The following is a 13,431-nucleotide window of genomic DNA, read 5'->3' as shown; positions in this document are numbered from 1 at the left end:
AAATAAATTGACTAGATGAAGGTTTAATTCTATCAATGTTCATGTCAGATAGTAGAATAATTATATCATGTTCTAATTTACTTATATTTGCAGTTCAAACTTCTCTTCTGAATTCTAAACTCTTAACATTCTTGGGTGTGTCTATGGAACTTCTAGCTCAGAATCTCTGGAACCTATCACATGATCTTTACACCTCCACACAAGCCAACCCATCCAATGTCACCCAAGGGAAGGAACAACACACATCCTATTGTCTAAACCAGAATCAGTGGAGTCATCCTCGACAATACTCTACCTTGACACTCATAGCCAACTCCTATCAGTTTTACAACCACATATTCCCCAGTCTCCACTTCTTCCTGTGCCCACTGCCATGGCATTAGACCAACCCAACAACATTCACTCTCCTAGATTCCTGAAATAGCTTCCTAATCTGTCTTCTTATCTCTTTTTCTTAAAGAACTCCATTAAAACTAGAGTGATCTTTTCCAAAGGGAAATTTGGTCATGCCATCTGTCTGCTTAAAAACTTATGGAACCTTTCCACTGCCTTAAGCTAAACACACAAACACAGAGCTTCAGAAGGAGTCACTCTCTGTTGGCCTTGTACATAACAATCCTAGATCAAATTTGGCATTTTCGTATATTCTTCAATCAATATCTGCTAATCCATCAAACTTAAACCCTGAGAGACACTCATGTCTTTAATTGCTTAGTACCATTATTATAAAGAAAATATGGTAGACTCTCAGTTAGAATTTATGTAATAAATACAAAATAAAATGAGAAATTAATGAAGAAAAGTATTGATATAACAAATCCATTAAAAATATAACACTAAAATAGAGTAATGAATTGTGTAATGAAAGTATGTAAATTATTCTAGATTTAATGGAAGCATAAAAATATTAGTATAAAATAAATACCCTAGAGGAAACAAACTTGGTGGACATTTAATGTTGTCAAATAGGAAAACAATGTTTTATTGTTGACAAAGACTGTATCCCATCCTTCACCCAGTTGCCAGCCTCACTCCTTTCTGCCCATTTCACACTGACTCCCTCCTCCTCATCACCATCAACTAGGGAGAAGACAGAAGAACAACTTGCACTGCAGGGAATATATGGAAAACATGGCACATTCACACCCTACCTATGCTGACTATCAATGTACCAGAAATTCCCCATTATATTCCCCCCTGAGAGACCCCTAACTAGGCAGATCCTTTTCTCCCTCTTCCTATCTCTCTGCCTTTGCAGGTTCCAGGCAGCCTCAGTACATTAAAGGAAATGAGTCCCAACAAGTGGTTAGAACCATGGAACTGTCTTTGAATGAATGAGTAAAGTCTAGAGAAAGTGAAGGAAATGGGCAGTTACAAAGGAGATGGAGTATAACTGCTTCAGTAACACAGACAAGAAGGTTTGCAGGAAAGACAGAGTCCATTGATTGAAACAGTAAAACAGGACTACTAGGCAGAAAAGTTTCAGTATGAAGAGGCGGGAGGAGGGGGAGCAGCTGCTGCTGCAGGACTCAGTGCCCCACAGCTGGGAGATGAGGTTTGTGTTCGAGGCTGAAGCACTGTGGGAGGATAGCTGTAACCTTGCTGGCAGTAATAAGTGGCCACATCTTCAGCCTGGGCTCCACTGATTCTGAGAGAGAAATCTGTCCCATACCCACTGCCACTGAATCGGTCGGGGACCCCAGATGCCCGGTTGGATGCACCATAGATGAGCAGTTTGGGAGCCTGTCCTGGTTTCTGCTGGTACCAGTGTAAGCTGCTGCTAACACTCTGGCTGGCTTTGCAGCTCATGGTGATGGTCTCCCCTGGAGTCACAGCCACAGAGACTGGAGACTGGGTCATCACGATGTCCCCACTGGCACCTACAGGCAGAAAAGAACAAGATCACACAATAAATCACAGGTATATAAAATGTATATTCATTTTATGTAGGCTTCCTCATTTATCATACATAATCAGATCTGTTTGAGATGGAATAGTCTGTACACTCTGCATGTGGAAACCATCTCTCCAGCTTTATAAAGACATTGCTCTTCTGAAGCTCTCACCTGAGACCCAGAACCCCAGGAGGATGAGGAGTTGGGACTGTGACAGCATCTTGCTCACCGTCTGGTGCACTCAGGCCCCATCTCCAGGGAATCCCCATTAATAGGGTCTGAACAGCAGCCAAGTCCCCAGGAGTCTATGCAAATCAGCACAGGGTATAAAGGGAAATGCTCTTTGCAGTGAGCTGTGAAGACAGATAACAAAGGAAGGGGACAAAATAACATTACCACAGGAAATGTGAGTGTAGTCCTGCAAACATCCCAGAAATCAACTGAACACTGCACTTCAACAAACTTTAGAAAATTGTTAATTTAAAATATTTTATTATCAACTTTATGCTTCAAACTACCTGTCATCGTCTTGTATACTTAATTTTGTAGTTGAATATATGTGTCTGTGAGTGTAAAATTTCTGAACTTAATTGACCTTTAAAAATATGGTGTCAGAAACTGTGTGGGATATGTTCATATAATTGGACAGAATGAGGTTGCAGTGCACAATTTACGGGTCTATTCTGAACTTTAAATGTGTATTTGAAGCTCCTTTTTGACAGCTCAAAGTCACCTCAATATATCCAAAACCAAACCACTGACGTTGCTCTCAACCCAAACACTGTCTCTGAAAATGTGTCACCAGATGCCTACAACTTGCCCTTGGCACTGCCCTTTAGGCCCACGGTTTCTCAAATCACAAATTAAGTATTCACAGACCAAAGGGGTCACCATGCCACCTAGTGGTAATACATGAAATAGCTTCTGCTCCCCAAGGTCTCAGAGCACATTTGTCATTTATTCCTACCTAAACCAAAAATATTTATAGAATTATACAAATATCAATACAAAAACTTCCAGACCTAGGACATTAGGTTTTAAATAAATGAAACAGAACCCCTGACCTCTTGAATCTTTCTATTATCTAGGAGGGACAGATAATAAACAAAGGATATTTCTGTAGCCTCTCCTATCCTGCTTCTCTGAGATGTACCCCTGGCTGCAAATCTGCTAATAAGGGACATGTGGGGCCAGGTGCATCCAGGTCCATTGCACAGGACACCCATCACCATGAGTCAAAGGAAGAGAGAAAAAATTGAGACAGTTTGACAATGTTTACATAACATAATCACTCCTTTATTAAGATTTCCACTTTTCCTACAAAGCAACCACCCTTCTGCCTCTAAAAAATCCCTTATTGTGAAACATCCTAAGGGATGTATTGTTCCAATTCTAATTAACAATACACCTATTTTTCCATATTTTGTATCCTTATGAGCCCATTACCTTAAGCAGGGATGCCATTTCCAGGCATTCAGGAATGGGGTGGCACAGACCCAAACCACCAGGAAGACATAGGTCTACCATATTCTTGGTCCACCACATATAAAGGTTTGAAGATGCCAGTACTTGCTTCATTTTTGCCCTCATCACCCATAGGTTTCATCCCTTTGTCCATGTAGTTAATATACATATATTCTTGATTTAAATTTCTACTTCGTAATTGACAATTTTCCTGCTCAATACAGTAGACTGTCCTTCCTATGCTGACATACATTAAGGAACTTGAGATAGTCATGGATGACAAGAGATGAAACAGGTTGTGTCATGTGTATGAATGAGTCAGAGGGGTCCACATAAAACATTGTTTGTGGAAATGTCCTCTTTGAAGGTTGGACAGTTGACCTCATGCATAAATGAGGTAGGTAGTTGGCTTGCAAAGCTCAGGGAAGAACACTTTCAAATATGCATGGGATGCGGTCTGGGATTGATTACAAAAGACAAAATTGGGAAAATCAGACAAGGGCCTGACCCTAAGGGAACCTTAAAGATTCAGTGAATGCTCAAGGTTTAGATTAAGTGCAGTGAGAGTCCATGGAGCATGAGTCAGAATTAATTATATTTTTAACAGATACTTTCTAGGTCATTTTCTGTACATTAACACTGCAATGAAGCAGGAAATATGGACTCCTCATGCATTCTGTGTCCACTGGGAAGCTAGCACTTCTATCCTCTCCTCTAAAATCATATAATGATTTTTTTTAATTTAAATTTTCTAAAATTCCCCAGTGCCAATAATAAAATTTGAATAATACAATATTTGATAAAGATAGAAAGAGCAGTGTGGTAAGTTGAATTCTAAGAATGTCCTCAAGATTCAAGGCTACTGGTATGTACAAACCCTATCCCGGTTCTTCAAACAATACTTATATTTTGCTGCAAAGTGATTTTGCAAATTTAAAGAAATCTGTGGATTTTAATTGCATATGAAATGGAATCTGTCGACACTGAGAAGGGGAGATTATTCTAATGGGCCTGACCATTTCACAGGAGCCCTTTAAATATTGCTGTACTGGTCAGAGCCTAAGAACTCAGTAATATTCATAGGTAATTAGGATTTAACAAGGCAGGAAATATCTGATGCTGACTGTGGAAGTAAAGGGACCACGTGGCAAGGGATGAGGGCAGCCTCTAGGAGATGAGGACACACAGTCAGCAAGAGAATAGGATCTCTATCCTACCACCCAGCAAACAGATTCCATCAAACAACATCAGTTTGGAAGAGAACTCCAAGCTCTGGAAAGAACAGAGCTTCACTGACTTCTTCATTTTATCCTCTTTAGCCCCTGAGCAGAGAACCCTTCACATTGTGCTCAACCAGACTGCTGATGTATATCACTGAGAACTAATAAACTACTCTCTGTTTATTAAGTGAAAAAAACTAATATGTGTTTATCAAGTGATCTCATGTTTAAAGGAGATTCCTGCATCCAGAGAGAAGAAACTGTCATCCTATTTTCTTCATTGCTGAGTGATGTTTTGACTCATTTTTCCTCCAGTACAATGAGTGTGCTATGTCCCTTTTACCCACAAAAGATTTCTGTCATTAGACCCCATCGCCAGGATCAGGGCTGAATACTATGCTATGAAAACACAAAGAAGAAGAGAATTAGCTTTAAAAATGGTCAGAATCTGTCCCTTCTTTGGCTATAAGGCCATGTTCTCAGAGAATTGAAGGAATTCTGGGCAGGAATGTGTCATAGAGGAGAGTGATCTGGGGACATCCCTACAGACCTGAACATTTCTCCTGCCTGTGCATTTGCTCTCACTGTCCCATGCCCTTATCTGGGAGTACTCAGCACATGTGTTCCTCTTGCAGATATGACATCAGACTAGGTGAGTTATGAGGGTCGATTCATGCGCAGCCAGCTTTAATATGCACCAGCATTCTCAAACAATCATCATGGTCTGTGTAATGTGCATTCCCCATTGTAGCTGTAATGCCTGATGAAAATGCCCTGTTATGTTTTCAGATGAATGAGTGCATGTGATGAATTAGCAAATTGTTTCTACAGATGCAAAAAATAATTGTTCATATTAAAATAATGAGATTGATAGAAAAACACATAGAATGCTCATGTATAGAATAAAATATTGTGCTTTTAATTTCAAATAGCAGTGACCATGATGTTCTTATGTAAAAAGCACCCAACATTCCTGTGACAAATTCATGTAAAGCACATAGAACATGTGGTGCTGGTTGGTTCCTAAAACAGGAAAAGAGCATTTGAAAAAAATGGTTAAACCTGAATAAGCTTGGAGGCCATTTAATATTATTTAACAAATAGAGAAGTTCAGTTTTGCAAATGAAGCAGGATGATGCAAGATGACAGCATCAGGAGGAAGAGGGTGAGGGTGCACAGGGATCCTCTGTACTTTCTCTGTAACTTTTCTATAAACCTAAAGTGATTCCAAAATATTCTTTAAAGAAACATGGAATGACTCTTGGGAAGAGCTGAGTGAGATGATGGTGTTGTCACATGAGGGCTGCTAAGGATGATGAAGTGTCAGGTAACATTCCCAAAATCCAGACCCCATCAGGAGAGACATCATAGCTCTCACTCTGAGATTCAACATCTCATTTGCAAGTGAGAGCTGGACACTACTTGAACAACTTGCTTCTTTCACCCCTGATTTTCCTCACCTACCTTGGATCCTTTGGTTCAAACACATATCCCTTGGAACAAAACAATTCAAACCAGAGAATGTGTCAACATGGGTGGATGCAGAGGTTTTCTCAGAGGTTCATGGGCATGACAAGCTGTAATACAATCACTTACTACATCTTTGAGCTCTGCTGAAATTTTTCCTAAAATGGATTAGCCCAAGAATTGTCAAATTGTGCTGCTGATTCTCTTTTCCCACTTCCATGATCACATGAACCATATTGTACTTTAATTTTAAAAAAAAGTTGCAATTGAACTCATCGTAGGCATTTTCTTGGGATCCAAACATCTGTAGGACCAAATGAAGGGAATTCTCACATTCCCACTAGTGTCAACATTAAGATAAATGACTGCAAAGGCTGGAAACAGTTCTGTAGTTCTCAAAGTTTACACTCAACAAAAACAGAAGACTTGCAGGACTGGGATGAAAGGAAGATGTAACTATGAAAGAGGTGTCATAGAAAAGCAATGTTGCTCCATTTGAATGTGGGAGGGAAGGTGTCTCAGTAAGGGAGACTGAAAAATCAAGGGAATCTACTTCCCACAAGAGCCTCCAGTGTGTAATGCAACCATGCTGGCATTTTCAGTTTTAGGCAGTGAGACCCTTTTTTGGGCTTCTTACTACCAGGGATGTATAATGGTGAGTTTCTAATGTTTGAGCCAATAGGTTTTTGGTGTTTTGTTTTAGGTACCAAAAAAAAAAAATACTGAGATCTTTACTGCATTTTCCTACAGTTACTTCCCACAATAGGGGATCCAAAAGACATTTCATGCCTTAATTGTCAGGGTGTACATACTTTCTGGAAATCTGAATTGCATTACAGCTTCTGGCAAAAGCCAGAATGGCACAAGTGGGCTCCTAAAGTCCATCATGTTTGAAAGTTCTCAGGTAGACCAGTCCTCCCTTAACCTGGGATTCCCTTGGCATTCCATCCTCAGGGGAGTAGGAAATGAGATCTGGAACAAACCTTTCTCTCTTCTCAGATGCTGGGAGTTAGAGGGAATGAGTGAAGAGCAGCCCCTGCATTGGATCCACAACCCAGGTGGGTGGGTCTGGAATTTCCAAACCCTGAAGTTAGTTTAAACTCTATTTGGTAGAGTCCACAAGCACTTGACAGAAACAAAGCTAAAACCTCTCTTGAGGACAGAACTCCAATCAAAAGTCTCAACTACTCCTATAAATAATTTTTGAATTGCCAAAATCAGCAAGATGTCACAGATTTCTCACATCTAGAATAATAAGAGAACCTGAACATGAAAAACCTGAGTAACTACAGAGTCACACACAACAGGTAAGCTCCATTAAACTTCAGATCTTCACATTTCCAATATTTGATTAAAGGAAGTGACAAAAATATAAAAATCTTTGTATACAAAGATTATAAATTATACCATTGCACACTTAATAATGAAACTCCCTCTAAAAAAATACAGAGCAAGGCCTTGTCCTGTGTTCATTATCTGAATCATCCTTTGCATGTGAACACATATTAACCAGTTTTTTAAAGATGTGACTTTTAGCTAAAGTATGGGCAATTGAATCAATTTGGGTTTAATCAGGATTGACTGAGGTTGTTTATATACAGAATGAAATTCAGATGTAGGGGAAATCCCAGAGAGCAGCAAGACATTGGAAGACAACAGAGACAGAAGAGATAGAAGGTGTTCCTGTGTGCATTGCCCTGTGAGGGAGGAGTCAAGGGCCAAGGGATGCTGACAACAAGCCCCAGGGTACCCCATCCTTTGTGGAGAAAGCAGCACCTTGCTGATGCCTTGATTCTGGACTAGCTTAACTCAAAAGTGTAGGCAAACAGTATTGTCTTATAAAATATAAAAACAGTGGTATGCAGCACCGTCACATCAGGAAAAGAGGGAAGGATGGAAGAGTCCTGCCACAACATTGACCACTAAAGAAAATAAGGTAGCAGGTACCCACAGCCTCAGTTCTTTCTGGACAGGCACTCCCAGGATTCTGAGACAATTATTCCAACATACAGTACAAACAGAGGGGTCAGGGAACAGAAAACATATGGTACCTATGCAGGGCTGTGGGGGACAGGTGACTAAAGAGCACCATCTGCTTAGAAGGCTGGACAAGTACAGTCTGAGGAGCTGCTTTCCTGTCCCTTTCTCTAGGGCCATTTGGAAGGGGGCTGCACCCCCTGCATGGGACCATGGCTCTTGTTAAGTGGCAAAATTCAGCAAAAGTAAATCTTCAACTTGATACTTATCAAACACAAAATCTTAGACAATAGAGGAAAAATGACATTCAAGACAAACTTATCAGTTTGTCCTGAAACCATGAAAAATTACAAAACTCATTAACAAACAAGAAGATATGGCCACACAAATGATCAAATTTAAAAATTAGAGGAAATAAAGAATTTAGAACATCTAATAAATATATTCATGCAAAACTCCTAATTTATTTCAGTAACACTTTAAAAAATTAAAGGATATCAAGACAGCACTACAAGAGCATAAAGAAGAATTTGTAAGAATACATAAAATAACAGATTTATGGAAATGGAAGATACTGTAGATGAATTTAAAAACATTCTAGAAGCACAACTGCAGATTTTGAAAAGGGAGAATAAAGGATCAGTGAACTAGAGGACATAACAATGTAAACATGTAAAAGATAAACTCGAGAAAAGTATTGAAAAATTTGAGTTCGGTCTCAGGGAAATGATTGCCAAACCATAGCTTATAAATATTTGAATCAAAGGTGTCCCAGAGGAAGAAGAGAAATGTAAAGGGCCAGGAAGAATATTGTGAACATGATGGTTAAATATTTCCCATCCACATAAAAGGCAGAACTATGCAAATCAAAGATGCCTAAATTTTTCAGTTTGCTAAAGCTTCCAGAATGCAATATACCATAAATGGATTGGCTCTTACCAAGATGATTTATTAAGTTACAACCTTACAGTTCTAAATACAAAAGAATGTCCAAATGAAAACATCCAGACAAAGACACTCTGACTCTGAAGAAGGACTATGGCATCTGTATTTCTCTGTCACATTGGAAGGCACATGGTGATGTCTGCTGGCTCCTCTCTCTGAATTTCTTTGTGTCCTTGCTTGTGTCTCATGGGCATTTCTGTATTTGAGCTCTCTCCAAAATATCTGTGCCTTTTATCCTCTCTTAAAGGACTCCAGAAAAGATGATTAACAGCAACCTTGAATTGGGTGGGTCCTATCCCCATAGAGACAATCTAAACAAAAACGTCCCACCAACAATAATGAATTCAAAGAGCATAGCTTTCCTGGGATACATAACAGATTTGAACATGTACAACTTTTAATATCTTTAAAAAAGTGTAAACAGAGAGATAAATAATAGTTCTGACAATTTAAAGCCAAAGGATAAAATGGATGAAGTAATGATGACTTTACAGTAATAACATTGAATGTTAATTGATTAAATTCCTCAAGAAGAACACACATATTGACATGATGGATAAAATGTATGATCCAACTATAAGTTTGTCAAAAGTGACTCATTTTATGCAAAAGGATGTAAATAAGTTGAATGTATAAGGACAGAAAATGATATTCAACACAAGCAGTAATGAAATAAAAGATGGAGAAGCTATACTAATAACAGAAAAAATAAACTTTAAATGAAAAAATGTTACAAGGGATAAAGAAGGACACTATATATTAGTAAGGGGAAAATTCACAGGGAAGGAATAGCAGTCATAAATATGTACATATCTAATCAATGTAGCCCAAATTCATGAGACAAACAATGGTGTGCTGTTTTGAAATGATGTATGTACCCTAAAAAAACATTTTTAATCTTAATCCCATTTTGTAAAGGCAGCTGTTTCTTCTAATCCTTATTCAATATTGAATGTTTGAAACTGTAATCAGATCATCTCCTTAGAGTTGTGATTTAATCAAGAGTGGTTGTTAAAGTGGATTAGCTGGAAGCATGTCTCCACCCATTTGGATGGGTCTTGATTAGTTACTGAAGTCCTATAAAAGAGGAAACATTTTGGAGAATGAAAGAGATTCAGAGAGCAGAGAAGAATGACATAGCCATGAGAAGCAGAGAGTCCATAAGCCAGCGCATTGGAGATGAAGAAGAAAAATCCCTCCTGGGGAGCTTCATGAAGCAGGAAGCCAGGCGAAGAAGCCAGCAGATGACACCATATTTTCCATGTTTACGTGCAGAAGAGAGAGGAACCCTGACCAATGCCATGTGCCTTTACACTTGAGAGAGAAATCCTGAACTTCATCAGACTTCTTAAACCAAGGTATCTTTTCCTGGATGCCTTAGATTAGACATTTCTATACACTTGTTTTAATTCGGAAATTTTCTTAGCCTTTTGGAGAAGAAAAGATTCAGAGAGAGCAGAGAATGCTGCAGCACAATGAAGCAGAGTCCACCAGCCAGCGACCTTTGGAGATGAAGGAAAATGCCTCCCGGGGAGCTTCATGAAACAGGAAGCCAGAAGAAGAAGCTAACAGATGACACTGCATTTGTCATGTGTCCTCCAGATGAAAGAGGAACCCTGACCATGTTCACCACATGCCCTTTGGCTTGAGAGAGAAACAATGAACTTCATTGGCCCTCCTGAACCAAGGTATCTTTCCCTGGATGCTGTAGATTGGACATTTCTTTAGACTTGTTTTAATTGGGGTGTTTTCTTGGCCTTAGAGCTGTAAACTCACAATTTATTATATTCCCCTTTTTAAAAGCCATTCCATTTCTGGTATATTGCATTCCAGCAGCTAGCAAGCTAGAACACATGGCAAAACTGAAGTTGAGAAATAGGTTTCTCTGCAATAATAGAGGGAAACATCAATGTACCACTCTCTGCATTAGAGCATCTAAACAGAGATCAACAAGGACAAGGTGAACCTAAATAACATGATAAATAAACTTGATCTAACAGACATATAGAGGACATTGAATCCAAAAGCAGCACTATAAACATTCTTCCAAGCGCTCATGGAAAATTCTCCAAGATAGACCACATACTGGGGTACAAAAAGGTCTTTGAAAATGTGAAACTATTGAAATTGTACAAAGTGTTTTCTCTGATCATAATGGAATGAAGGAGAAAATCAATAACAGCTGAAGAACAGGAACCTTCATTAATATATGGAGCATCCAGAACATGCACTTAAACAATTTTGCATCAAAGAAGAAACTGTAAGATAAATTGCTGTTTTGTATTCATTGCCCCTGTATATTTTATCTTTTACTTTTATTTCATTGTGCTTTATTTTTCCATTATTTTCTTGCCTTCTCTAGTTTTCTTTTGGTGATATAAATAATTTGATTTTGTTTTATCTTTATGCACATTGATTACATTCTTTTTAAAATTATTTTACGGGTTGCCCTCGACTTTACAACTTATCTATATGTCTTTTTAGCATACACTTTTGGACTTCACATGTAGTGCAGGTAACATGAGTCCTCACAATTTTCCCCCCATATCTATTATAAAATTGTTTTCATGTTTTGCTTTATTATTTTATAATACACCATTGTTTCATGTCACTTAGCCATAAATTATCCAAAAGTGTTGCTATTATTAAAAATAATAAAACATTATTAAATAAATAATATTTGTTAATGAATAAATAATATTTATTATTTAAAATTAATTTTTAAAACTGTTATCTGCTATATCAGGAAAGAACAAGAAACATAAAAGATTCTACTTTACCTATATTATTTCTTCTCAAATGCTTTTCCTTTCTCTAGATACATCTGCGTTTCCGACTTCTATCATTTCCTTTCTCTCTCAAAAATTTTGTTTATGATTTCTTGCAAGAAAAAGTTGGAAATGCCACTCAGGTTTTTGTTTTCTCTGAGATCACATTTATTTCTCCTTCAGTTTTAAGGGTAGTTCTGGATCTAGAATCCTAAATTTTTATGGGTGTTTTTTTATCTTACATTAAATATTTCACTCAACTGTTCCTGCTTGCATGGATTATAAATAGATGTTCAATGTAATAAATACCCCTTTTCTGTCGAGGTAGGATTTCTTTTTCCTCTGGCCTTTTTAAAATCTTCTCTTTGGTTTTGATCTTATGCAGTTTGAATATAATATATATATAGCTGTACATGAAGGAGATTTATGCTTCCTGGTGTTCTCTGAGCTCATATATCTGTGGTCTCATGTTCTTCATTAACTTAGGAAAATTTTCAGCCATTATTTAATTAAACATATTTTCTCTCACTTTCTTCCTTGACCATTTGGTATTCATGTTATACATGTCACACATTATTAATTACCTCTCAGCTGTCAGATATTTTTCCATTATGCTCTTTTCTCACTTTATTTTTAAGTTCAGAAACTTATTTATATATCTTCAGGAAGAGGAAAAAGGATCTCAGCCCTACCACCTAAGGAACTGATTCTGCCAAACCATTGTCAGCTGTGTTTCAGCTTGCTAATGCAGTCAGAGTGCAATATACCAGATATGGTTTTGGTTTTAATAAAGGGGATTTATTAAGTGTCAGATGCATTGGTATGGATGTTTCCTTCATCCTAGGGCATTGTATAAGTGTTTGTAGTTTTGTCTTCATCTTGACAAAACATTACCATTTTTCAATTTCTTTTAGACAGTATAATTCTGAACTTAGACCTTTACTAGATACTGCCAATATTAACATGAGAATATGCTCCAAATTACAGATAAAATTCTACATGACACAACCTTATACATTTATTTGACACAGCTCACACTGCCTCATGCTCTAACCTGGGACACTAAGCACAGAGTCCCTGTTGCAGACATATCATCAGACTGAGTGAGTGGTAAGGGCTGAGACACATGCAGCCACCTTTACCATGCATCAGGTGCTCAAGTAACTGTTCATGGTCTACATGATTCCCTTTCCTCACTGTAAGAGGGAGGTGAAGGTGCCCAACTACTTCTTTGCATCAATGAATGAATGTAATGAGTTAGATAACTGTTAACATAGATGCAAAAGCTCATCAGTAATCATGAAATAATGAGATTTTTTTTGAGGGAGGAGGTGTTCTAGATTGCTAGCTGCCAGATAGCAATACACCAGAAATGGAATGGCTTTTAAAAAGGGGAATTTAAAAAGTTGCTAGTTTACAATTCTAAGACTGAGAAAATATCCCAATTAAAACAAGTCTATAGAAATGTCCAATCAAAGGCATCCAGGGGAAGATGCCTTGCTTCAAGAAGGCTTATGAAGTTCAGGGTTTCTCTCTCAAGTGAGAAGGCAAATAGCAAACATAGTCAGAGTTTCTCTCTCATCTGGAAAGTCACATCGTGAACATGGTCAGAGTCCCTCTCTCATCTGATAGGTCACATGGCAAACACAGCATCATCTGCAAGCTTCTTCTTCTGGCTTCCTGTTTCATGAAGCT

At 38.1% G+C, this 13,431-nt stretch overlaps 1 pseudogene across 1 annotated transcript in view; it reads right to left on the bottom strand.

Moving 5' to 3' along the window:
- Positions 1-1,482: 1,482 nt before the first annotated feature.
- LOC143661222 (immunoglobulin kappa variable 3-15 pseudogene) overlaps positions 1,483-13,431 on the bottom strand; it is a 97,459-nt pseudogene continuing 85,510 nt past the window's right edge. Inside the window, exon 2 of the transcript XR_013164458.1 lies at positions 1,483-1,880. The product of XR_013164458.1 is annotated as an immunoglobulin kappa variable 3-15 pseudogene (transcript). The remainder of the gene's footprint in view (positions 1,881-13,431) is intronic.

Source organism: Tamandua tetradactyla, chromosome 17, assembly GCF_023851605.1.
Source record: "Tamandua tetradactyla isolate mTamTet1 chromosome 17, mTamTet1.pri, whole genome shotgun sequence".
Lineage (NCBI taxonomy): Eukaryota > Metazoa > Chordata > Mammalia > Pilosa > Myrmecophagidae > Tamandua > Tamandua tetradactyla.
Note: the sequence above shows the minus strand (reverse complement) of the source record. Positions and strands in the feature narration are given on the sequence as shown.